The sequence below is a fragment of the Eurosta solidaginis genome, chromosome 1, assembly GCF_040869045.1.
Source record: "Eurosta solidaginis isolate ZX-2024a chromosome 1, ASM4086904v1, whole genome shotgun sequence".
In the NCBI taxonomy this organism is placed as follows: domain Eukaryota; kingdom Metazoa; phylum Arthropoda; class Insecta; order Diptera; family Tephritidae; genus Eurosta; species Eurosta solidaginis.
Window position 1 is genome coordinate 63,992,319 of NC_090319.1, and position 27,082 is coordinate 64,019,400.

Genomic DNA, 27,082 nt, shown 5'->3' on the forward strand with positions numbered 1-27,082 from the left:
GTCCTATATATAGCAAACTGTACAGATATCCTGTGATACACCGAGCAGAGGTGGATAGGCAAATACAGGATATGCTAGCACAAAATATTATATCGCCGAGTAGTAGTCCTTACAATTCCCCATTATGGGTTGTACCCAAGAAACCGGCTAACAGTGGTAAACAAAAATGGAGAATTGTGATAGACTACCGAAAATTAAATGACCAAACAGTGGACGACAAGTTCCCACTTCCAAATATGGAGGACATATTTGATAAGTTGGGCAAATGTTCGTATTTTAGTACTATAGACCTCGCTAAGGGATTCCATCAAATTGAGGTACATCCTGACGATAGGGCTAAAACGGCTTTTTCTACTGCAAGTGGCCACTATGAATTTAATCGTATGCCATTTGGCCTTAAAACGGCCCCTGCAACATTTCAAAGGTTAATAAACCACGTATTAAGAGATCATATTAACAAAATTTGCGTTGTCTATCTAGACGACATTTTGATTTTTTCAACCAGTTTTCAGGAACACATAGAGTCCATTAAAAAAGTATTTAGCACATTACGCGATTCAAATTTAAAAGTACAAATTGATAAATGCCATTTCGCGGCATTGACTACAAGGTTTTTAGGGCACCTTGTAACAGGTGAAGGTATTAAACCTGATCCCTCAAAAATTGATGCAATAAATAAAATGCAGCCACCTTCTAATATAAAGGAAATCAAACGATTTTTAGGAATCACCGGTTATTACCGAAAAATTATGCGAGATTATGCCAAAGTTGCATATCCCATGGTTCGACTTTTAAAGCAAAATGCTGTATTAGATTTTAAAAACCAAGATTTCTTAAATTCCTTTGAAACTCTTAAAAAACTTATTACTAGTGAACCGGTGTTACAACCACCAGACTTTAATAAAAAGTTTATACTCACAACCGATGCATCACAATTCGCAATAGGTGCAGTTTTAAGCCAACAAGGCCATCCAATTTGTTATGCATCAAGAACATTGTCTGACCATGAAATTCGCTATTCAACTATAGAAAAAGAAGCACTTGCTGTTGTCTGGTCAGTAAAACATTTCCGAACATATTTATACGGTCGCAAGTTTCAGATTCAAACTGACCACAAACCATTAGTATGGCTACACAACATTAAGGAGCCAAACATGAAACTACAAAGGTGGAAAATTCTACTAAATGAGTATGATTTTGAAATTTCGCATATAAAAGGTAAAGACAACACAGTTGCTGACGTTCTTAGTAGATATTTTGTAAATGACGAAGTCAAAAATTCAGTAAAAGAAAATATTTTTAATAGCCAAGTAAGTGTAGAAAATCAATTCAATGGAGAAAGTGATGATCAAATAGATATTAAATCAACAGATGCGACAGTGCACAGTGCACTTGAAGATAATTTGAACTATATATTTATAACTGAAAAAGCAATAAATTACTACAAGAATCAAATATACCTACGTTATGGAGAAAAAGAAAAGTGTATGTTAAAAATTGTGAACAAAAAGTGCCAGAAGCACATAGAAATAACCTTTGAATCCGATCTCAATAAAATTATGCAAGATATATTAATAGATAAAGGTATAATGTGTATATATTGTGAAAATGATGACCTTTTTATGAAGTTTCAAAATATTTACCTTAGTAATTTCGATAATAAATCTTTGACACTGTATCGATCAAATATTAAGCTAATTGAAATCTCTGACAAAAATGATATGTTGACTATCATTGAAAATGAACATCTTCGAAATAACCACCGAGGCATTCAAGAAGTATTTTTGGAGTTAAAAAATAAATATTTTTACCCGAAACTTTATAAAACTATAACGTATTACATAAATAATTGTTCCATTTGTGCTATAGCTAAGCATGACAGAAACCCTTTAAAAATACCGTTCCAAATAACAGAAACCCCTACACATTTTAATGATATAGTCCATATAGATATTTGGTACCCCTGCCGAAATAAAATGTATTTGACAACCATGGACAAATTCTCGAAGTATGCTACATTTCATAAATTAAATGATAGAAACTGGATTGCGATTCTAGCCGCTTTAAAAGAACGTATTTTATTTTTAGGAAAGATGAATAAACTCATATTCGATAACGATCGTTGCATTTTACATAGTGCTGTAAAGTTATTTTTAAAAGAACAAGGCATTGAGTCACACGTAACCACGCCATACCTTAAGACAGGTAATTCAGACATTGAACGCCTCCACGGCACACTTAATGAACATCTACGCATATTAGAAGCTGACAACAATAATAAAACAATAGACTTAGATGACAAACTTTTTAATATATTTAATGCCTACAATAGAACTATTCATTCTACCACAAAAATACGACCAATTGATTTTATAATAAAAAACTATGATAAAGGAGACATAAATAAATTATGTAAAGAGTATGAACAACAAAAAATTCAAAGAATAAATAAATTAAATAAAAATAGAAATGCTGAACCTAAACAATTAGAAAACATTGTAGTTAATAGACAAATTGCGAAAAGTAAGCCTAAATATAAGAAACTTGTAAAATATGATCGCCAAGGTAATTATGTTATAGATTCTTCTAACAATAGAAATATAAAATATTACAAAGTCAATTCAAGCGAAACTACAATTTGAACAATAAATAATGTAAATAGTAGTTAAAACATTTTCTTTTGTTTTTACCATGAAATTTTTTAAATTTTTGTAATACAATAATCAGTAAATTAAATATTTGTGAGGGCACAAATAACTTAAGGGTGGAGGAGTTACATTATAATCTTACGTACGCTTATACTTACTTATATTTACTTATTCATACTTACTAACTTTAATCTTACTCTTAATTTAAGCTTAGTCCTACTCTCATATTTATTTTACTTATTAAGCTTACTTCTATTTGAAACTACTCTCTTTCATTACACCCACTATTTACATACGTACTCACATTTAACATCAACACGTACATACATACCTATGTAACACAGAACATACATTCATAACTACATTACTTCCTTTACTTTCTCTTTCTCAATAATTGTATTTTCTAATTCCGTTTAAGGTTTATGTATGTTACACATTTTTGTATAATGAGCAGTTAATAAAAGTTCTTTGACACATAAAGACATTAGCATCATTTCTATATATTAGATTTCTTCTAATAGGATTCTTTTTCCCCAACTTTTCTCTCTAGCCAATACTTTAGTTCCTTCGAAGTCAAATCTATGTCCAAAAGTAATAGCGTGGAGGGCGAGTGCACTTTTTCCGTTTCTTTCTTCTCAACAATTTTTCTATGTTGATTTAGGCGTTTGTATAAATGTTGAGATGTAGTGCCTATGTAACTTTTTCTTCGCTGGCAGTCGATACAGTCTATTTTGTATACAACGTTCTTTTCTTTATTTGTGGTATTTTGTCTTTAATCTTCCCAACATTGTTTTTATTTTTGTACGCAAAACGGACGTTGGCAGTGAACACTTTGAATTTGTTTGTAATACATTTTGTAACATACGGGAAATATGAAATTGTCATAGTTTTAATTTCTGCTAATTGTTGTTGAGCGTTGGTGCTCGTTAATATTAGGTCGGTGTTTTTGTTGTTGATGGGCATTTTACAATGATTTATTAACCTTGAAACCAATTTTGCCGAATAATCATTCGCTTTGAGGATGCCTTTTATAATTAATTTGTTCTTGTTGTGGTATTTTTCATCACTTAAGTTAAGAACTCTGTTTATTAACCCTTTTGCGGTGCTGATTTTTTGGGTTAATGGATGTATTGACCTATAATTCAAGATACGACCTGATGAGACTGGTTTACGGTAACAGTCCGTGTTAAAGGTTCCATCCTGTGTGTTTCTGAAAATAACCATATCCAAGAATGGTAGCATATTTTGTTGTTCTTTTTCAAATGTGAACTCGATTCCTGGTTCTATGGCATTGAATATTTTTAAGACCGATGGAAGGATGTGTTCAGGTATTAGTAAGTAGAGGTCGTCTACGTATTTCTTAATTATGCTAATATTGAATTCTAGTTCTTCTTTTAATGGCTTCTCTGAATGGCTCGTTCTAAAACGTTGTCCATTAGAATTTCTACTAGAATACAGCTGGGTGATCCCATTGGGCAACCGAAATTCTGTGCATATAACTGTTCGTTAAATTGAAAATAGCTGTTTTTTGTGCAAAGAGTAATCATTTCGATAAATTCACTTTGCGAAAGATTTGTGATGGATTCAATTTCCCTCCACCTCTCGTTTAAGATTCTTAAAATAGAATCAACTGACGCATTTGTAAATAGGCTTTTTACGTCAAATGATACTTGTATTTGGCCCGGTTCGTGTGTTTGTTGGGCGATGAATGCTTTAAATTCAAATGAATTGCGTATGTAGAACTGCGATTTTGGTATTTTGGCTAGAATCGCTGTTGCATATTTCGACAGTGCTGTTGTTGGTCCATCATAGTCGGCGGAGATCGGTCTAAGTGGCATTGGATTTTCGTTTTTGTGGTGTTTTGGTGCGAAGTATATCCTTGGTGGGTTTGCGTTGTACGTTGTAAGTTTCCGTTTAGTTAGGGAGTCTATTTTACCTCTATTGAATAGGGTTTTTACAAAAAGATTGTTTTTGATTTGTATTTTGTTTGTTGGGTCAGTTATGGCGTTGTATGTGTCAGTGTCGCTGACAGATTTATTTCCTTTATCCGATCTAGTGCATATTATTTCAGGATTGTTCTTAAAAAACTGTATGCAACTTTTTTCTTTTTGTAGTAGGAAGTTTTCTAAATTGGATTTAAGACTTGTTTGAATCGGTGGAAAATTTAGTTTCAGGTAGATGTCGGCAAGTTGCGTTACTTTATTAGTCCTTAGTAATGAATCACAACATTTATTCCATTTTTTGATATGGACGTGACCTTCGTTCGATTTCGCCTTTACTTAACAGCAAAGCCTTGCCACTTCGCTTCCAAATGATTTGCTTATGAAGTAGTTCTCTTCAAACTCATCACAAATATTCCCCTGTTAAACGTTCCGCTTTCGTTTCTGAAGCAACAACTCATTTGCTTAACAATTGGCCAACTCGCTTCGAAAGATCGGAAGCACTTTTTGTGCAGCACTGCGCAGATGGGATTGCTCTTGTTTTGAACCTATTCTGCGATGCCTTATTGGCGAGAACTATTGACAATTTTTCATCTGGGAATAGTTGCGCTAGCCTCTAGTCCTAGCACAAGTTTCAGAGAAGCTTAAATTGTAAGTCTTAGTTGTACACTTGTAGGCATAACTTAGAAACAAAGAAGCGTAATACTATGTCTCCACGACACCAAAATCAAGTTGATTTCGGAAGATTCTTAATTTCAGCCAAAATTAGCTCGAAATTAGCTAATTTCGTTATGTGAAAACTGTCAAACGAAATTAAAAATTCTTCTTAATTTCATCAGAATTGTACCCAAATTATATGCAATTTACTGAGCGACTCTGTGGTCGATTACAATTTACACAAAATAATCGATAGTCTGCCCGCACTAGCTGTCAAATTTTATAAACACATGTTTATCTTGAACGTTTAAATTCGGCTGAGGGGGGAAAAAGTGAAAACAAATGTCATTTGAATTTATGCAAAAGAAGAAGCATAATCGTGTCGAGAGGAATGTAATTTACGAAATCATACTACCGAAATCGTGTACGTGTACGTGTACGTAAGCGTAATTACATTAAGGCATAGTAGAGTACAAGCGTATTAGCGTAAACACGAGAAAGTTTTATTGCAGCCGTTACAAGCGTAGCAGGCGTAACAACGTACAAGCATTGTAGCATACACGCGTATTATCGTAAGCGCAACGGCGTGAACGCGTGGTAGTGTACTAGCGTAGTAGCGTGATAAAAGCGTGGTAACAAACAAGCGTAAAAGCGGAGTTTTCTGCACGTATATTAGAGAAAGCGTTATAGCGTAAGAGCATTGTAGCGTACAATTGTAACCGCGTTAAAACGTAGTAGCGTATGTACAAGCGTATTAACTACAATTTTCTTTTCTCGTTGTGAAATTAAACGACGATCTTTTCCTAGTTTTTTCCCTTTTTAATCTCAATAAAAATTTTGCGCAAGGTCGCCGAAGAAGGCAATTTCAACAAGTAAAGGTGTCTAAGTTCGGGTGTAACCGAACATTATATACTCAGCGTGAGCTTCAATTATACATTTCATTTCAGATAAATTACTTTTCTACATAACACGTGGCATCGCCCATTTAAAAAACATGTCTCCCCATTTCCTCTTACAATAAAACTTGATAAGTGAAATATCATTGATTCAAAACTACTTTTAGTTATAGCTTATTATTCTGGCCTACGACCCTTTTAAACTTGTTTTATGTCTAATTTGCCGTTGTCTTTAACCAATCCTGTCCATTTTTACTAGAAATATTTTCTGCTATAAGGAAAATGTGTGTACACAATTTCATTACGATGCGTTAATTTTTCTTCGAGTTATGGCTCCCGAAACATAGAAAATTGCTTAGTCATAAAAGGGGCGTTGCCACACCCATTTTCAAAAATTGTAGTGTTTTCCAATTCAATGTTATAATTCAATTTAGAAAGTAAAATTCTATTGATACAAAGCTCTTTTTCGCTAAGATATAGATTATTATTTTCGTCTACGACCCTTTTAAAAATCTTTTATATAAAAGTGGGCGTGGTCTTTAACCGATCTCGTCCATTTTTTTAGAAATATTTCCTGCTATAGGGAAAATTTGTGTACCGAATTTTATTAGGATCCGTTAATTTTTCTTCGAGTTATGGCTCCCGAAACATAGAAAAATGGTTAGTCATAAAAGGGGAGGTGCCACGCCCATTTTTTTAAATTTGAAGTTTTTCCTATTTACTGTTATACATCCACTCGGGAAATGAAATACCATTGATATAAAGCTCTTTTTTGCAAAGATATAGCTTATTTTATTCGTCCACGACCCTTTTAAAAATATTTTATATAAAAGTGGGCGTGGTCCTTAACCGATTTCGTTAATTTTTCTTCAAAGCATTCCTTATAGTAAAGGCAACCGCTCCGCCGAATTTTGTTACGATAGGTTTAACGGTTTTTGATTTAGGATTAATAATATTTGTAAAATTGATTTTATCACAAGTGGGCGGTGCCACGCCCGTTTTAAACAAATTTTCCAAAATTTTATCACGAGTTTCAATATCAGTCCACATGTCAAATTTCAACATTCTAAGTGTATTATTAACTAAATAATCAGGGTTTTTGTGTTTTCCAAAATATTATTTATATAAAAAGTGGGCGTGGTTATCATCCGATTTCGCTAATTTGCAATACCAAACTATTCTGGATCCAGATAAGCTCGTGTACCAAATTTGGTGAAGATATCGCAATATTTACTAAAGTTATCGTGTTAATGGATGGACGGACGGACGGACATGGCTCAATCAAATTTTTTTCGATACTGATGATTTTGATATATGGAAGTCTATATCTATCTCGATTCCTTTATACCTGTACAACCAACCGTTATCCAATCAAAGTTAATATACTCAGTGTGCAAAGCACGCTGAGTATAAAAATTAAACATACAAAATTTAAGTCACCCTAATATCCTCACTTGCATCCACATAAGTTTCATAAAATATTCCGTATGCATATTGAAATGCATTCACACCACGTCCATTGCAACATTTGGGACGTGGAAGATATTTATATATTTGTTTTTCTTTGCACATTTGTTTTTGGTACTATTTTGTAGTTGTTGTTTATTGTTTTGTTGTATGTATTTTGACATTGTCCATAAAATATAGTACAGTCACACAATAACAGATGATCGGAACGCGTGTGAGGCATGTGGCGCTTAACACAAAAGCTCAAAAGGACTGAGTTACACATACATACATACATATAATGGTATCCTATCCACGTCTAGATGTGTGTGGACTGATTCCGTATGTAAGACAAGAAATCACAAATGAATGAATAAATATGTATTTCAAATACATAGTTGCTTTATTATAGCCACAATCAACAATAGGACTGTCAATACAACCAGCAGCAATTTAACTGTTCCTCTACACACACACACACTTACATACATGATCAATTCCCGATTCTTTCAATGCACCTGTCAATAAATTGCCGTTATCGCATGGTGCCTGACACTTGATTGTTATGCGAAGCAACATAAAAATTTGTATGAAAGCTTCAAATTGCATGGATCAAAGGTTCTCTCCGTTCCCGCGCCATGTTGTTATGAAAAATCTCAAACAGAAACGAAATAAAATTCTCGTCTGCAATTGTTTTCAGCAGCTGCATAATACAAATTTGTACTACTGCATTCACTTTGGGCCTTTTCGACAGATTCTATTGTGCATGGCGACCAGTAATAACCAGAGCGCAATGATAGTGAACCAGCGATGTTATTATGCTGAATAGCAAGCGTATGTATAATAACACGACAATTTCGTGCACCCATTGTATTATGGCGATTCCCCAACTTCGTGGACAAAAGTTAATAATTTGCAGGAAGGTTTGATGTTGTCGTTACTGTTGTTCTTTTATCAGAGAGATAAATAAATAAATAATCAGTTCTCGGCGAGTTATCGATAAGTTATAGAATTATTATCGAAAAGTTTACGATATAGTATCAAAAGGTTATGAAAGTGTTGAAGGTTTGTTATAGAAAATGTATCGATAAGTGGTGGTTTTGGACGTATTATCGAAGAATTATCAATTATCTATCGGCGTGTGATATTGTAAAAAATATCGATATGCTATCAAAAAAGTCATCCATTTGTCACTAGAGTGTTATCCAATTCTTGCCAAATTTTATCGATAAATAGAAGTGTTATCGATTTCTAATTGAAATTTATCTATTTGTTATGGAAAAGTTATCAATCTTTTATCAAATAAGTATCGAAAAGTTATCGACTTGTTATCGGTGTCCCGCCGATTTTATTGAAACAGATATCGATAGAACTTCAACTTATGTAAAGTCAATGACACATCTGCAGCCAATCGATCAAAATGTATGTATGTTTTTATATCGAACTTCACGAGTGATCACAGCTTTTTATACCTTTCATGAACATGAAATGGTATATTAGCTTTGGTCCGATGTTTGTAACGTTGAGAAATATACAAGATAGACTCACCATTAAGTATACCGAAATGATCAGGACGACGAACTGAGTTGATATAGCCATGTCCGTCTGTCCGTCCGTCCTTCTGTCTGTTTGAACGCAAACTAGTCCCTCAAATTTTGAGATATCTCAATGAAATTTGGCACATGGATGTATTTTTGTATTATATTAGACATTTGTCGGATCCGTTTTAGAGGTATGGTCCCTTCGGCAAAGTTTCTTATTTTGATCCCTAGAATACGATTTTCACAGAGCAATGAGGGATTTTTAAATCGACCCGCCCTAATGTATATAGTATATATCTATCCCATACAACCGATCGTTCAGATAGAAAGATTTTTGGCCATTTCTCTCTTAGTTTCCAATATAAAACGTGAAACTTGGTGATATATATGTGGCGGCAACCACATATTACGAATTTACATACATAGCTATAATAGTTTCTTAGTGTTCATTTTAGAATTAATACCTAATGGGTACAACTAAAGGTTAAGTTTTCTTATATTTTACTTTACATTATTATTCTAACTACATTTTAATATAGCATAATAATGCTATCTCTTTCACTCATATGAATTAAGCTATTATATTATTGTTCTCAATAATGTACAGGACATCACCTGTAGTGGAATTCACTAACTTTTTTAACGACATTTGGCCATCGCTTTATTTGCGAATCGATAACTATAACGATTTCGTTATTCAGTAACTATTTTGTATCGATATTCGTTTATCGACGATCAGCTGTGTCGTTAAATAAACGGCAAGTGAATTGGCTGCGTTAAAAATCACGAAATTCACATTTCTGGCAATTTTAGTTAAAAAAGAAAATCGGAACTTTAATTAAATACTTTCAAACACGAAAAGCTGCTTTATTTATAAATCCAAAGGCATTTGAGTACTTAGCGTACGTTTTATTACAAAATGAAGAATTAATAAGTCCATCGCCAGTGGTTCATAGAGAAGTAGATGACCCATTCCACTTGAATGCAACGGAGTTTCTAAAGCTGTACCGACTAACCCTAGACTTGGCTCATGATATTATTTCTCAACTTGATGGTCAATTAAGAGGTACAAGAAAAACTGCGATATCAACAGAGAAAAAAAAATTAATACCGCATTTACTTACCTTTTGTTAAAATATGTAAAAACTTTTAAAAGCAGTTAGTATGCGGAATTTATTAATTTTTGGCACTCCTTTTGTGCTTTTCGCATTTTTTAGAGTTTCGTTAAGCTGTGCTGCCACCTTTCTACTATTAAAACGAAATTTAAATGTAATTTATTTCGATTCGTTAAAACTAAGTTAGTGAATAGCACAATCGATAAGGCAAGCGACAAATTCGTTAATTAAAATCTCGACAAATCGCATCGTTATAAGTTAGTGAATTCCGCTACTGATGTTCCTTATTTACTCCAACAAGAATTTACAGCAATGTCTAATTGGAATTTACTGCAATGTCAAAAACCAGTTGGATTTTGACTATTGCGTCGTGCTGACGCATACCGAATTATTAAATAAATATCAAGATCCTACATATATTGTACTATATCATAGAAGATTTCCTGTAAAAATCATTTCGATCGGTGCTATATATAATATATATCCCATACAACCGATCGTTCAGATAAGGGGGTTTTTTGAAATTTTTTTATTTTATATTTATCTTAAAAATCGTTTAGGTATGTACATCCGTTCACTATATATTTCGATGATTTGCAGATTACGAACGGGATAAGATTATTGTTCAGCCCCATTCATGAAAGTTATGAAGTCTTCGGCACAGCCGAAGACAGTCCCGCCCTTACTTGTTTCATTTCATCTTTTGGTTGATAAGGAACACATTCCTAAACTATTGTTTTCCTCTTTACTCTGATAAAACGTGTAGCATCGGTCGTGAGTTCCTTGCTTCTTGATGGGCTTGAAGTGCGATGTATGCATGCAAAGTAAAGAAAAAGTGAGACTTTAGTACAAACATCGTGGCACGCTGTATACTTCTTTACGTAAAGTATTACTAAATGAAAACAAAAACAGATTACATCTGCTCTATGATCGCCTTAAATATAAAGTGTAATTCTATATTTCCTATTTGAAAGGAATCGGCAAGCTCGCTGAGGAACTCGATAACTCCAACATTTCAGTCTCTCTACGTTCTTCGCCTGCTCACTGCAGGGCTAACCAGGCTTGGAAACGACAGGCGATCCCAGGTCAAAAAACAAAAAAGGTTTTGCAAAATATATTACACACAGCTCAGGATGGTAAAGACAGCGAAAAATTCAGCTAAGAATGCCGATTCCTTGTATGATAATTTCATAACAGCAATAAAAAAATCCAGATTTTTTTCTAAAAAGCTCTTGGTTCCTTAGCTTTTCATGTCAGAAAGAGTTGTTTCACCCCAATTTGTATTAAAAATTTTTAGGATCCATCACTTTTCGCTAAGATAGATTTCTTCCCGCCATTCTATACGTACCAGAAGGCGAATACTCGAACTTTAAAAATATTGAGTAAAAAATATAGGTATTGACCCCCAGATGGCCGGGCTAGTGCCTTAATGGTGCTATTCAACATAAACATAGGTCACCATAAACTTCTGTGAGGCTCCTTAACGCTACAGAGGACCATCTAGCAAAGGACGGTCAATATCTATAGGACTCCCCAAACCATTTACGGGGACTCCTTACTGTTACACGAAGAAATATATTATATAGGATCGCATCGTTTTGAACTTCGTATCCCAAGGAGAGAATGAAATCGTGTTAGTTGTTCCTGAATTTACTGACGAAAACTGATCGCATTCTGGTTAGTTCAACAGACTTTTTTATCAAGAGAATATATTAGTTTAGTCATTTCAGCAGAGGAGAAAATTTTGGTCACAAGTTAACAATATTCTGTAAAAATTACAGATTTTCATACCAAATCGTTTTTCTATAGAAAGAACTTATTGTATACATTGATTTAACAGCAAACAACTGTAAATATGAAGCAAATAAAAACATCGGCGATTTTTAAAGAGAAATTTACACTTCTAACTTTTTTCTTATGTGACGAAAATCTGTTCTTTTAACAGTTTTCGTTGTTAAGTTAGCAGAGTTATGGCTTACATATTAGGAAGCTTTTTTGTTGATTTGGCGGTTGAAACAGTTAGCTCCAAATCAATAATACGGAGTTGAATCAGCAGCTAGGTATAGGTAAAATTAACAGAAACTGTGGTTTAATTGGCCCGTTTGATTGTATCAGCTTTTTTTCATTCAGTACAATTACTATTGCTATTACCCCTTTTATCTTTTCTAAGGCACCCCCTTCTCATAATTCGTAAGCAAGATAATTCTGTGTTTTAATTCTGGGTCAACATACAGCATCGTTAACCTCAAAGCTATCACCTATTAGGTTTCTAATTGCAGATGTTGCAAATTAATTTGCGGCCAACCTCTAATTAAAGCATTCGAGAAACCACCACAACCACAGTAAAGCAATCGCTTTGTATTCACACCACCGTGTATTCTTTTTGGGTACACAATCATTTGTCAGTCAAACATAAATGAAGTTTTCTCTCATAAACAATTACCACAATCGTCTATCCATGACAAATGTTCAAAGGGTGAATGAATGCTTTATGATTACATCAAAAAAAAAAAAAAAATATGTGCAATTCGTGTGTTCTTCTCCAAACAAATGACCGCAAATTAATTGAAACAATTAAAGATGGGATAATATGGAAAAATAGAAGGGGTCATATCAGCGTGTGTGTGTGGCTATGAATATCTCAAGGGATTTTACAAAAGTGACACTAAAAGTAAATATGCAAATGGGGACACCCAACTTCACGTTTCCCCCTCTCATATGCCATGGTAGTTGAATATCAGCTCATGCGGACCTCAGGGAATCTTGAGTGACCCATATAAAACCGTTACACCTTAAGCCAGGATATTAAAAGGGTAAACAAGACAATCTCACACTCACTCTAGCCGGATAGGAGGTTTTAAATAAACCTATGGTAAACCATGCTTGTCGCAAGAGGTAATACAACCATCGCTGGCTAGCTAAAAGCCCGTACCAATCATGATGACCACCACGGCAAACGTTTTAAGTATTACGATGAAAGGGATGTGTCTGGAATGTCTGGACTCTTGCGGAAGAATGTATAAGTGCCTAGCTGGCTAACGTCGTCATAAATACAAAGGCTTGCTTCCCCGCCATCCGGTAAGCATGATGGTTGGAACTAGGCAGAACATTTTATCACACCTCCCATGAAGACGGATACGGAGTTCGGAGCCTCGGTACTGTTGTTCCAGGCTGTGAATGAGCGTCTCGCCGGGCGAGCTTTCTATTCACACCTACAAACTAATAGATGATGCGACCGACGTGGATAAGGACCCCTTGCCTCTGCCATGACATTAACACCATGCGATTTTTACGCCATGGTGGGCACAGAAGGTTTTATAGGTCCTACATTCATTCGGAAAATTCAGCGCGCTGAGGCTGCTTGACTTGGCTGTGGGTGGAAATATGGTCATCTGTAGTACCAGGTTCCAGCATAAAAAGATACGCCCAGAAACTTTGCTGTCTCTTAATCGCGCGATAATAAACAATATCGATCGTGGTTGAAGACAGGCAAAAGGCAAGAGTCGTAGATGTGCGTGCGCTAGGAGGTCCAAACATCGCCTCAGGACCACTACCTTGTGGCAGTAAGGATACGCATTAATCAGCTAAAGATTACTCCACTCAGCTCTCGTACACGCTTACGATGTGGCCGAGCTTTGTATCGGAAAAATAAGATGCTGACACAGGACTAGGACTACGATATCCATAAGCGTATCTGCGCTGCGAAAAAAAAACAAGAAGTAGAACGGCGTGAGTACAAGAAGCTACCCTCTAGCTAGCTGCCAGGAGTAATGCCCAAAAAGACTCCTAAAAAGTCTGGCGGACGACTGGAGCTTAAAAGAATCGAACAAATTCCTGTAAGAATGATAATTGCGACCTGGTCAGCGACACACAGATTGAAATACTTTTTCTCGCTTTCAGACAGTGGGGAGGAAGATACCCCAGTCCCTGATGAAGGGGTTGCCAGCTCAACCTATAGCTTCTCCAAGCCGATTGTCAACCTCACCTAACCGTGACGAATCTTGTTTATTTGGCACTCGAGATTCTCGTGACTCAAGTTCCTCAAAGAAGGAGGAGGGGTTGGATGATCCAGAAGGTTCGTATCAAATCGTTTCCGTGATGGTACTACTTTCCGGAAAGTACCGGACATATATCCCGTAAAGGACCATCGAAAGCAGTAAATCTCCCCTCCTCATTATCGCTGAGTGCCCTTGGTGTTTCCATTTTTCCTATATTTTCACTGTCCACGCCATCAGTGCAGAGCTGCGTACGTCAAGGCGATATTCCGTGGCTTATTCCTATTAAATCAACTACCTTACGGTATGAATTTGAAAATAGTCGGCCAATGTTCTTCCTTCACCTCCACTCGTTTGAACTGTCGTCCTGGTGGAGGTATTACCATAGAGAGACCTGCTAGACTACGCCAGATTGGTAGAGTCCCAGAGACCATCGCAACGTTCTTTTTCCATTCAGTCAAGCCGTCCTAAAGGCAATACAATCTAACTGGATAAAATTGCTGGCATCCATGGAGCATTTCAAAGCTGCCTCTTACTACTTTGCCGGTCATAACAAGACTGATGAAAATGAATTTCCTGCTGTGATGATCAAAACAGGTTTCGATACTCAATACTACCACCACTGAGGTACCTCCTGAGGAAACACTATTAAGTCAAAAAACTTTATGTAGAGTAAGGATATACCATCGATGCTTCGCCGATGGCATATACCAACAAGCTCCCTATGCAGAAGCTGTCAGTGAAAGAAAGAATAGGAGGTGACCCAATATATTATCTTTCGTCATCTAGGGCGGTAAAAAATATAACTCAAATTTCCGGGCCCACCGGTTTGGGACAGTCTGAAGGAGCTGAAGAAGGATTTTGCCTCAGGCCGTATATGATAGCAAGTGGTCTATTGAAGACTAAATTGGAAGTATCTTGCTAAACGAATATGCTCTCACCAAGCACTTTTCGAGGGCATTCAAATACGTAAAAAGTCAAGTTTTTGGGTCAAAGTCCTCTCAGCCTAACCTGCCTTCGGTTACCAATAGTTTTGTCTACTGTGCTGAATAACAAGAATGAAAATAATTTTTTGACTCCTCTTCCTCCCCAAATTGAGAGTTTCAGTTTAGAGAGTTCAATTGTTACATGGCATCTTCAGAGCATCGGTGTAATGACCCAATACGTAGTACTGACACCATAAGTTGACATACGTATTATGTTGCTACATACCTACCTTCTAAGAAGCCACATCTAGCACTACAATAATAAAGTTATAATATTTTCGACAACCCGATACCGTCTGCCAACTTTCATTCAACTGCCATAGCTTTAACTTAATTTGTTTGTATAGATGAAGGTACACAGCCAAGAGAAATGAAGTGCAAAAATTGTGCGAACTGGAAAAAAGGACAGAGAAGAAAAGAGCAAGCAAATAAAAAGTAAAGCAATACCAGCAGAATATCTGAAGGCAGTGAAATTGTTTTGGCAACATATCAAGGTAATAAAATCCTGTGGAATGGTAACAAGATTGATTTGGCAATGTGTTTATTTTATTTTCGCACTTAACAGACCAGCACACGCACACACACACACTTAAAACGATAAAGTTCAACGAAAAGACATCAAATTTTAAACAGGTGTAAACAATTGCTAGCCAAGTCCTTTGAACGTCCATTCCAGCAGCTTGCCCAACATCTGTAAGGCAATAAAAATCATCCCAATATTCATATCTGCCGGAAGCTTCGCCCGTTTGCACAGTTTTACTTTAACACGTTTGCTATTTTTATACTCAGTTGTGCAGAGCTCACAGAGTATATTAAGTTTGATTGGATAACGGTTGGTTGTATATATATAAAGGAATCGAGATAGATATAGACTTCTAATAATATAGACTAATCAGGATCGAAAAAAAATTTGATTGAGCCATGTCCGTCCGCCCGTCCGTCCGTCCGTCCGTTAACACGATAACTTGAGTAAATTTTGAAGTATCTTGATGAAATTCGGTATGTAGGTTCCTGAGCACTCATCTCAAATCGCTATTTAAAATGAACGATATCGGACTATAACCACGCCCACTTTTTCGATATAGAAAATTTCGAAAAACCGAAAAAGTGCGATAAATCATAACAAAAGACAGATAAAGCGACGAAACTTGGTAGATGAGTTGAACTTATGAGGCAGAATAGAAAATTAGTAAAATTTTGGACAATGGGCGTGGCACCGCCCACTTTTAAAAGAAGGTAATTTAAAAGTTTTGCAAGCTGAAATTTGGCAGGAACGTTACTCCTATTACTATGTGTACGCTTAATAAAAATAAGCAAAATCGGAGAAGGACCACGCCCACTTTAAAAAAAAAAATTTTTTTAAGTAAAATTTTAACAAAAAATTTAATATCTTTACAGTATATAAGTAAATTATGTCAACATTCAACTCCCGTAATGATATGGTGCAACAAAATACAAAAATAAAAGAAAATTTGAAAATGGGCGTGGCTCCGCCCTTTTTCATTTAATTTGTCTAGGATACTTTTAACGCCATAAGTCGAACAAAAATTAACCAATCCTTTTGAAATTTGGTAGGGGCATAGATTTTATTATGGTAACTGTTTTCTGTGAAAACGGAGGGCGAAATAAAAAACCCTTAAAATCTTGGCAGGTATTACATATATAAATAAATTAGCGGTATCCAGCAGATGATGTTTTGGGTCTCCCTGGTCCACATTTTGGTCGATATCTGGAAAACGCCTTCACATATACAACTACCACCACTCCCTTTTAAAACTCTCATTAATACCTTTAATTTGATACCCATATCGTACAAACTCATTCTAGAGTCACCCCTGGTCCGCCTTTATGGCGATATCTCCAAAAGGCGTCCACCTATAGAACTAAGGCCCACTCCCTTTTAAAATACTCATTAACACCTTTCATTTGATACCCATATCGTACAAACATATTCTAAAGTCACCCCTGGTCCACCTTAATGGCGATATCTCGAAAAGGCGAACACCTATAGAACGAAGGCCCACTCCCTTTTAAAAATACTCATTAACACCTTTCATTTGATACCCATATCAAACAAACAAAGTCTAGAGTCACCCCTGGTCCACCTTTATTGCGATACCTCGAAAAGGCGTCCACCTATAGAACGAATGCCCACTCCCTTTTAAAAATACTCATTAACTCCTTTCGTTTGATACCCATATTGTAAAAACGAATTCTAGAGTCACCCCTGGCCCACCTTTATGGCGATATCTCGAAACGGCGTCCACCTATGGAACTAAGGATTACTCCCTTTTAAAATACCCATTAACACCTTTCTTTGGATACCCATATCTTACAAACAAATTCTAGGGTCACCCCTGCTCCTCCTTTATGGCGATATCTCGAAACGGCGTCCACCTATGGAACTAAGGATTACTCCCTTTTAAAATACTCATTAACACCTTTCTTTTGATACCCATATTGTACAAACAAATTCTAGGGTCACCCCTGGTCCACCTTTATGGCGATATCTCGAAAATTCGACCACCTATACAACAACCACCACTCCCTTTTAAAACCCTCATTAATACCTTTAATTTGATACCCATATCGTACAAACACATTCTATAGTCACCCCTGGTCCACCTTTATGGCGATATCTCGAAACGGCATCCACCTATAGAACTAAATCCCACTCCCTTTTAAAATACTCATTAACACCATTCGTTTGATGCCCATATTGTACAAACGAATTCTAGGGTCACCCCTGGTCCACCTTTGTGGCGATATCTCGAAACGGCGTCCACCTATGGAACTATGGCACTCCCTTTTAAAATACTCATTAACACCTTTCATTTGATACCCATATCGTACAAACAAATTCTAGAGTTAACCCTGATCCACCTTTATGGCTATATCCCTAAATGGCGTCCACCTATAGAACTATGACCCACTCCCTCATAAAATACTCTTTAATGCCTTTCATTTGATACACATGTCATACAAACACATTCCAGGGTTTCCCTCGGTTCATTTTCCTACATGGTTATTTTTCCTTATGTTGTCACCATAGCTCTCCACTGAGTATGTAATGTTCGGTTACACCCGAACTTAACCTTCCTTACTTGTTATATCATAAAATTTTCAATATAAATGTGATGATCCTATCGAAGGTGGCAGTTATGTTTGGAGGACATAACCACTCAAACTTAATGGGCAACTACATTCCAAACAGGAAGACAGAGGTTAAGGTCATCTTCATACCAAAGGGAAAGCTGATCTTTTGCCCCCTTCATGTCGACCAATTAGTCTCAGTTGTTTTGGAGAAAACTTTGGATCAACGTGTTGTGGAAGTAAATCTAAAGAAACTCTATCTATAGAAATAAATAACTGGAAGCCCGTTTTGAACGTAATACCGGACCATGAAGTGTCCAATGGGTTGTCCTTTAACTGAACAGCTGCCACCCACATTACCTAGGTTTTGTAATGCTGTAGAATCACTTACTTTATTTCAATAATAGAGATTACAGTTCAATGCTAGTATCGATTATTATGCTTATTAATAGTATAGAGTTTAATACTTAAGGCTAGTATGTAGGTGTATTCACAACAACTTTCCCCCTCAGAGAAGAAAACTTCGAAATTACGTTGAGATGAATGTAGTTTTCAGTTTATCTATTCCTCGTAGTGCTGAAAATTTTCATCGTACGTTAGACGTTCTTTTGGAACGCGCTGACGTTGTGACCGTCTGGGCTCCGATACTGTCTGCTCCTCAGTAGTACTTTCATTTTCTGAGGATGTCGGTGGTTCTTCTACCTCAGCTTGAGTATCGGTGTCTTGAACCGTGGTTGAAAACGATGGTCTTTGAGCTGCGATTGCTTGCTCTGGTATCTCACCATAATGATCATTTCTGTGTTCTGGAATACTGCCGCCGATTCGATGAATTTGGTTGATGTGTCGTTTCCATATTCTACCATCATCCAAGAGGACGTTATAGTGCAATTCCCCAAGTTTTCTGAGAATACGACCGAATTGATATTTTTTATCGTAGTAATCTCGCACTGATACACGTCCCCTTCGTACAACTTCCGACTCGCCGGTTTAATTTGGTTTTCTCGGTCTTCTTGTGCTATTGGCAATAGCAAATCCAATCTCGAACGAATCTGCCTGATAAACATTCGTTGTGCTGGTAATACGCCCGTGGATGTATTTACCATTCGACACATTAAAATTTGTGCCAATTTTGTGTCTATGTCTTTCGGACTGCTGTGCATAGCTTTGAGCTTATCTTTCAGCGTCTGCACATACCTTTAGGCCTGTCCGTTTGTCGCCGGATGAAATGGTGCACTTCGTTTATGTGTGTAATACCATTGCTTCGCAAAAATTGTCTAAACTCATTCGACGTGGGTTGTGTTCCGTTGTCACTGACTAATACTTTTAGAATTCCAAAAGTTGCGAAAATTTGGCGGCAAACTTTGATTGTTGACTGTGTTGTGATATTATTCATTATATGTATTTATGGCCATTTGTATGCGTCTACCAGAATGAAGAAATACTTCCCCATAAACGGCCCTGCAAAATCGATGTGAACTCTCTCAAAGACACTTGATGGTGGATACCAAACGAGTGTTGAAATTTTGCTAGGGTTTTTCCGATTTTGTTGGCATGATCTACAGTTTAGAGTGATGTTTTCAACATCCGAATCTAACCCAGGGGGGGATTACCCCCAGAGCCGGGGTTTCTGAGGGGGCCCGCGATTTAGAAGTACTAAGAAATTTTTTTTAATTGAGGAGAGTCTTTAATTGTTCCGTGTGCAATTTTTAAGCCGAATTTCAAAAGCAATGAATATTTACATTTCGTTTTATAGTGTGAAAAATAAAAATCTATATATGGCGGCGACCGTGGTGCGATGGTAGCGTGCTCCGCCTATCACACCGTATGCCCTGGGTTCAACTCCCGGGCAAAGCAACATCAAAATTTTAGAAATAAGATTTTTCAATTAGAAGAAAATTTTTCTAAGCGGGGTCGCCCCTTGGCAGTGTCTGGCAAGCGCTCCGATTGTATTTCTGCCATGAAAAGCTCTCAGTGAAAACTCATCTGCCTTGCAGATGCCGTTCGGAGTCGGCATAAAACATGTAGGTCCCGTCCGGCCAATTTGTAGGGAAAAATCAAGAGGATCACGACGCAAATTGGAAGAGAAGCTCGGCCTTAGATCTCTTCGGAGGTTATCGCGCCTTACATTTTTTATATATGGATATAAAATGAAAGGCTAAAATGTGTGTTAGTTGGTGGCCGCTTTTTGAAGAGATGCGTCAGTCCATTTTGTTCAAACGTGGACCAGGGTACCCCTAGAATGTGTTTGTAGAATATGGATAACAAATGAATGCTGTTGATGAGTGCTTTAGTAGAGGGCAATTTTCATACCCCTGGGTGACTAGGGTCTCGAGATATAGGCCAAAACGTGGACCCCGATACCCCTAGAATGTGTGGGTAATATGGATATCAAATGAAAGCTGTTGCTGAGAGCTCTAAAGTAATTTTCATTGTGATATTCGATTTAGTCGCATCAACCTGGCAAAACTGATAAATATGCATGCGAAGCCGAAATAGAGACATGAATTAGTAATACCCACATACCTATTTATATACGTCCTATTCGATTTGCCTGAAATTTGGTATATAAATTTGCCTATATTAGAGTTTACGATCATTTTTTCCGACCAGAGACGGACTGGGACTGATATTAGGAATAGGACTGTGACTGAGACTCGGAGTGGGACTGGGACTGGAACAAAAGAGATAGACTGAGAGAGAGATAGAATGAGACGAAGATGGTGATAGATGAAGCGAAAAAGACGGAGGGAGGAGTGAATAAAAGGATTAGGAAAAATTTAAGAGGGGGAGGGCAGATTTAGACGAAAAAAGCTTTTTAAATGTATGCAGGTAGGCCAAATTTAGAGCAGAACAACGTGTGCCGGGTCTGCTAGTAAGTATGTAATTTTGTTTTTGTTATTCAAAGTGTGGATGGTGTCATCTAGCGGACAGTAGCGTACTTGTTGGCTGTGGGCGGCATCTACTGTTATTTACATGCATCACAACACAGTGTTGCATTTTCGTATGGATAAAATTGTAACAATTTTTACACAAAAATGCAATTCGTGTGGTTGTTCGCTGTAGCAAATTGCTTTTGAGTGAGGCATGATGAGACACAGATGTACATATATAGCATTCGCTTCAGCTTCGTGTGATTCATCAGCTAATTGGCGGGGCTGTTTTCTGCACCATCAATGGCAGCGAGGGCAAGTAATGTTGCATTTTTGACCATTTTTAGTGGTAGGTTGTTCAGAAAAGATAATGATTGCGGCTAAGCTGATTTTACAACAGAACACAACTTTTTGAAGGGTTGGCGTGAAGGCAACATTTTCGTGTAGAAAAGAAAACACCATAAGTGTGTGAAAGCGATACATTTTATAGTGAACATATCTTAATTCTTTTTAAGTATCAATTATCAACTCATTCTATAAATGGATTTCACGTCAGAGTATCGCCGAACTTTGAACTACATTTTGTATGTTTCGAAGAAAGTTTCTGTTATTTTTTTTTCACAATACAGTTAGATACGTAGCATAAAATAGCCTTCCAAGAGGGCAATACACATTTTAACAGTTTTTTTTGTGTGCCTTCGGAGCGGTTGTGGGTCATCCTAGGCCCAACTGCAATTTGTCGTGCTTTTTTAGTTGCGCCGAAAATGTAAATAGGCCTCAAGGTTGGCTTTGGGAGATGCAGTGCTGCACTGACCTGGAGTCAGACGGTGGTTGTGCACACCCAACAGGAATCAATGAATTTATAATTGATCGTATATTGAAATATTAAAATTCAAAACCTGGCGTGGTGCCATATAAAAACCTACGCGCTTTGTATATAACGGATCGTAACGGGATAGTAATTAACACATGGCAACAGGCCATATATTGGAACTAAAGAAAACTCTCGATATTATAATGCAACTAACGGAACAAATTACGGCTTAAAAAATACTATTGATTGCATATATATTTTAGGCTGAATAAGCAGCTCGTGTTACCACAAACTATGCAATACTCAGCACACAACTACATCAAACTGCAATTTTGATTGCAAAAAATTAAATTCCCTTTTGGTGAACATTGATAAATAAATTTGACAAATTGAATATAACCTGGCGTGGTGCCCTTGAAATACCAATCTCAATTGAAATTACGAACAATTACAAAAATTCATACCAATTCGTATGCTACTACACGTTGTTCTGGCCTCTATGGTATTACCATTGTGTACCTACTAGTTGTGGAAAAATCAATTTTAAAAACTTTACTGATTTTGTGACTGGTGTGGTGCCACGTAAAAACCTATTGATTTGAAAATACTGTCGGAATATAACCTGGGTTTATGGGGATCTTAAGAATTCCTACCACAGAAATTATAAAAAAAAAAAAAAAAAAATTATGTCTCTCTAAAAAAAACAGATTTTTTTAAATTCTTTAAATACCACTCCCGGCCAAAAGTCTTAACTTTTAGTGGAATAATGATTGGCTCTATTTGTCAACAAGCTATTATTATAATTTTTTTTTTAATTTTCAAATAACTCATGTTTCTAAAGACTAAAATTTTGAAGGATTTATACAAAAAAATTTTATTTGCACTATCGAAATCCATGCTTTTCTTTAACTTAATAATAAATAAAAAGATGATAAAAAATTTTAAGGACTACCTTTATATAAATGTACCAAAAAATAGAAGGCAATTTTTCCTTTAATACAGACATAATCTTGTTGAATTGTGACTAAAAAACTTAGCAATAGCTCTTGTAAAAGAATTTTGGGATTTAAAACTATAAAGGTGGAGCACAATCTTTCAATTTATGGCAAACCATGTACTTGGGATTTACCTAATTGATTATTTAAAATTTAAGCACGCGCTCTACCTTTATAATTTTAAATCCAAAAATCCTTTTACAAGAGCTATTGCTAAAGTTTTTTAGTCAAAATTCAACAAGATTATGTCTGTATTAAAGGAAAAATTGCCTTATATTTTTTGGTCCATTTATATAAAGGTAGTCCTTAAAATTTTTTATCATCTTTTTATTTTCACTTTTTTAGTGCTGCCTACAAAAAGGCATTTGGAATTTTGGGTTCTCACTCACGGCACAAGTTTCAAGTCTCTAGTTCACCGGGAAGTTAGTTAAAAATCGATCGCAAGATTCCCCCCGTTTTTAAAGAATTTGCAGTTATCTTGACTAGCGCGTCACCTAGCGGAACTTTGTTTTCTATAAGTTGTATTGTCACCAGGCCTCTAAGTAAGTGCCAAGTTTCAAGTCTCTAGGTAACCGCGAAGTTAGTTAAATATGGATTGGAAGATTCCCAAATTAAAATTTGTTGTCTTACCATCTCGATCCGCGTGCGCCACCTAGCGATTTTTTTTTTTTTTTTGATAAATGTTGCATTGTCACCGCGTTCTGACCCACGGCCCTAGTTCCACGTCTCTAGCTCACCAGCAAGTTACTCAAAAATCGATCGGAAGATTCCCCTCGTTTTTCAAGGATATGTAGTCATCTCACTTAGCGTGCAACCTAGCGGAATTGTTTTATGTAAATTGTATTGTCAAAAAGCCACGAACAGTGTGCAAAGTTTCAAGTCTCTAGGTCACCGGGAAGTTAGTTAAAAATGGATTGAAAGATTCCCAAATCAAATCTAATTTTCTTAATATCTCGATCCATGCGCCACCTAGCGGGATTTGTTTGATCAAATATTGCATTGTCATCGGGTTCTGGCTCACGGCCCAAGTTTCAGGTCTCTAGCTCAACGGGAAGTTACTTAAAAATCGATCGCAATATTCCCTGCGTTTTTTCAGGGATTTTCGTTTATCTCGATTCGTCTGCTACCTGGCGGCATTTTGTTTTCCACGAATTGTAGTGCCATCAACTCGCAAACTATATGCTAAGTTTCAAGTCTCTGGATCACCGAAAAGTTAGTTAAAATTCGGTCGCAAATTTTCCATTTTAAAATAAATTTTCTGTATATCTCGATCCGTGCGCCACCTAGCGGATTATTTTTTCACTTGCATTTAATGTCTCCCAGATCTGAACTATGCTGTAAGCATCAAGTGTCTAGCTCAACGGGAAGTTACCGAAAAAGACTTTTCCGTAGGTCAAAAATTCGTATGGAAATGAGGAGACAAACATGAAAGCGACTTAATATAAAGGTAAAAAAAAAAAAATATATATATATATAATAAACTAATTTTTCGGCGGCCACCGTGGTGTGATGGTAGCGTGCTCCGCCTATCACACCGTATGCCCTGGGTTCAACTCCCGGGCAAAGCAACATCAAAAATTTTAGAAATAAGATTTTTCAATTAGAAGACAATTTTTCTAAGCGGGGTCGCCCCTCGGCAGTGTCTGGCAAGCGCTCCGATTGTATTTCTGCCATGAAAAGCTCTCAGTGAAAACTCATCTGCCTTGCAGATGCCGTTCGGAGTCGGCATAAAACATGTAGGTCCCGTCCGGCCAATTTGTAGGGAAAAATCAAGAGGAGCACGACGCAAATTGGAAGAGAAGCTCGGCCTTAGATCTCTTCGGAGGTTATCGCGCCTTACATTTATTTTTATTTATTAAACTAATTTTTAGACGTAATATACACCACTACATATGTCCCATCCCTAAGCACTCGATTATTAAACGTCCAGTCTCTTGGCCGGCCATTTCGTTAACGCATTTTTGACGTTTCCTATTCATTTTTATGTTTCCAAGAGAGAGGGAACCGTGGTGTGATGGTAGCTTACTCCGCCTACCACACCGTATGCCCTGGGTTCACACCCGGGGCAAAGCAACATCAAAGTTTTAGAAATAAGGCTTTTAATTAGAAGAACATTTGTCTAAGCGGGGTCGCCCCTCGGCAGTGTTTAGCAAGCACTCCGAGTGTATTTCTGCCATGAAAAGCTCTCAGTGAAAATTCATCTGCCTCGCAGATGCTTTCGGAGTCGGCATAAAACAAATAGGTCCCGTCCCGCCAATTTGTAGGAAAAATTAAAAAGGAGCACGGCGCAAGTTGGAAGAGAAGCTCGGCCTAAAATCTCTTCGGAGGTTATCACGCCTTACATTTATTTATTTAAGAGAGAGAGAGAAAGAGACGGAACCTGACAATCATCGCTAGATCTTAGAAAAAGTATGATTTCTCTCCATTTCGTTCATAATTACCAATTATCGGAGGGGAAACTTTACATAGTAAATATAGTTACTTAGTTACCGATAAGGAATTAAGTAAGAAAGTGAAGATAATATCATTATATGTTAGCGGCATTTATAGCGTGGCTTATATAAAATAAATAAAAGTAAAGCGCGATTACCTCCAAAGAGACTTTAGGCCGAGCTCCTCTTCCAAATTGCGTCGTGCTACTTTTAATGTTTCTAAAAATTTTGGGGTAGGGTCCTACATGTTTTATGCCGACTCCGATCTGCATCTACAAGATAGATAAGCATTTCATAATAGAAATACCCTCGGAGTGCCTACCAAATCACTGCCGAGGGGCGACCCGCTTATGTATCTTTGTGCAGACTACGAACGGTGAGAAGCTTTTTCGTGACAGAAATACACTCGGAGTGCTTTCCAAATAACTGCAGAGGGGCTTAGAAAATCTCTTAGAATCTCTGCTTGATTTTCTCGAGCGTCTTCGTGATCCCAAGATGGCCTCCACTTGGACCGTTATGTAATTCACTGAGAAGGTCGGGAATCCTTTTCCTTTGGAACAACTATAAGTTTCTTCTTACTTAGACCATCCTTACTCTCCCATACTCGATGCAGGCAACTAGATATCAATTCTAAACTGTTCCACTGTGTCCAATGTGACTTCGCAATAGGACTCTCTGCTGACATCTCTCTGTTTGGTCTTTCATTTCGTTCCAGCCCTCGCATAACATGTGACAGATCTGTATTTCTAGCTGACACTTCCTTAGTTGTTCCTTGTCCCATTCATCAGTACATGTTAAAGTCATTAGCCGGACATCTATAATGTCTTATTTAGCCTCGACTTTTGAACAGTGCTTGCATTCCAAACTGCATGGTCTTCGTGACATTGCATCAGTATATCCATGGGTACTACCTTTTCGATGCTCAATGGAAAAGTCTTAGCTCTGCAGTCGCTCGATCCATGGATTACGGAACTGCAAGAGCCATATCAACGCTGCGTGATCTGTCCTGACGCGGAATCGCTGACTGCAGAGGTACTTGTGAAAATGTTTAATACACTCTACCAATGCCAACACTTCCCTCTGTATAACGCAATAGTTCCTCTCTGGTTTTTCAATTGATCGGCTGTAATATGCAACTACCTTCTCCTGTCCATCGACCAGTTGTGATAAAACGCCTCCTATAGCATATCCACCCGCATCTGTATCTAGATTAAATGTTGCTCCTGGAATCGGATATGCCAACATTGGGGCAGTGCACAAACGCTCCTTCAATGTTTGGAAAGCCACTTCTTGCTCCTTCTTCCATTCAAAAGCTTTATTTTTTCTTGTAAGCTCATGGAGGCTATGGGCTACGCTGGAAAAGTTTGGTACAAATCGGCGGTAATATGTGCACAGCCCAAGGAAACTTCTTAATTCATGCAAGTTCTGTGGTCTTGGCCAATCCTTTACTGCCTCTATCTTTTCATTCGCTGTACGGATACCTTCTGTCGTTACCTTGTGACCCAAATAATTTACTTCCCTTTTAAACAGCGAACACTTTTTGGGACTTAGTTTCAGACCAGCCCCAGCTATTCCCTGGAAAACTTCCTCCAAGTTCTTAAGATGTTCATCAAAGTTCTTGCCCAATACGATGTTGTCGTCCAGGTACACCAAG

The 27,082-nt window shown here is 37.0% G+C and overlaps 1 protein-coding gene across 5 annotated transcripts in view; it reads right to left on the minus strand.

The window, feature by feature from the left end:
• The window catches only part of Naam (Nicotinamide amidase), a 271,292-nt gene that overhangs the window by 75,730 nt on the left and 168,480 nt on the right, over window positions 1–27,082 (minus strand). The window lies entirely within an intron of this gene.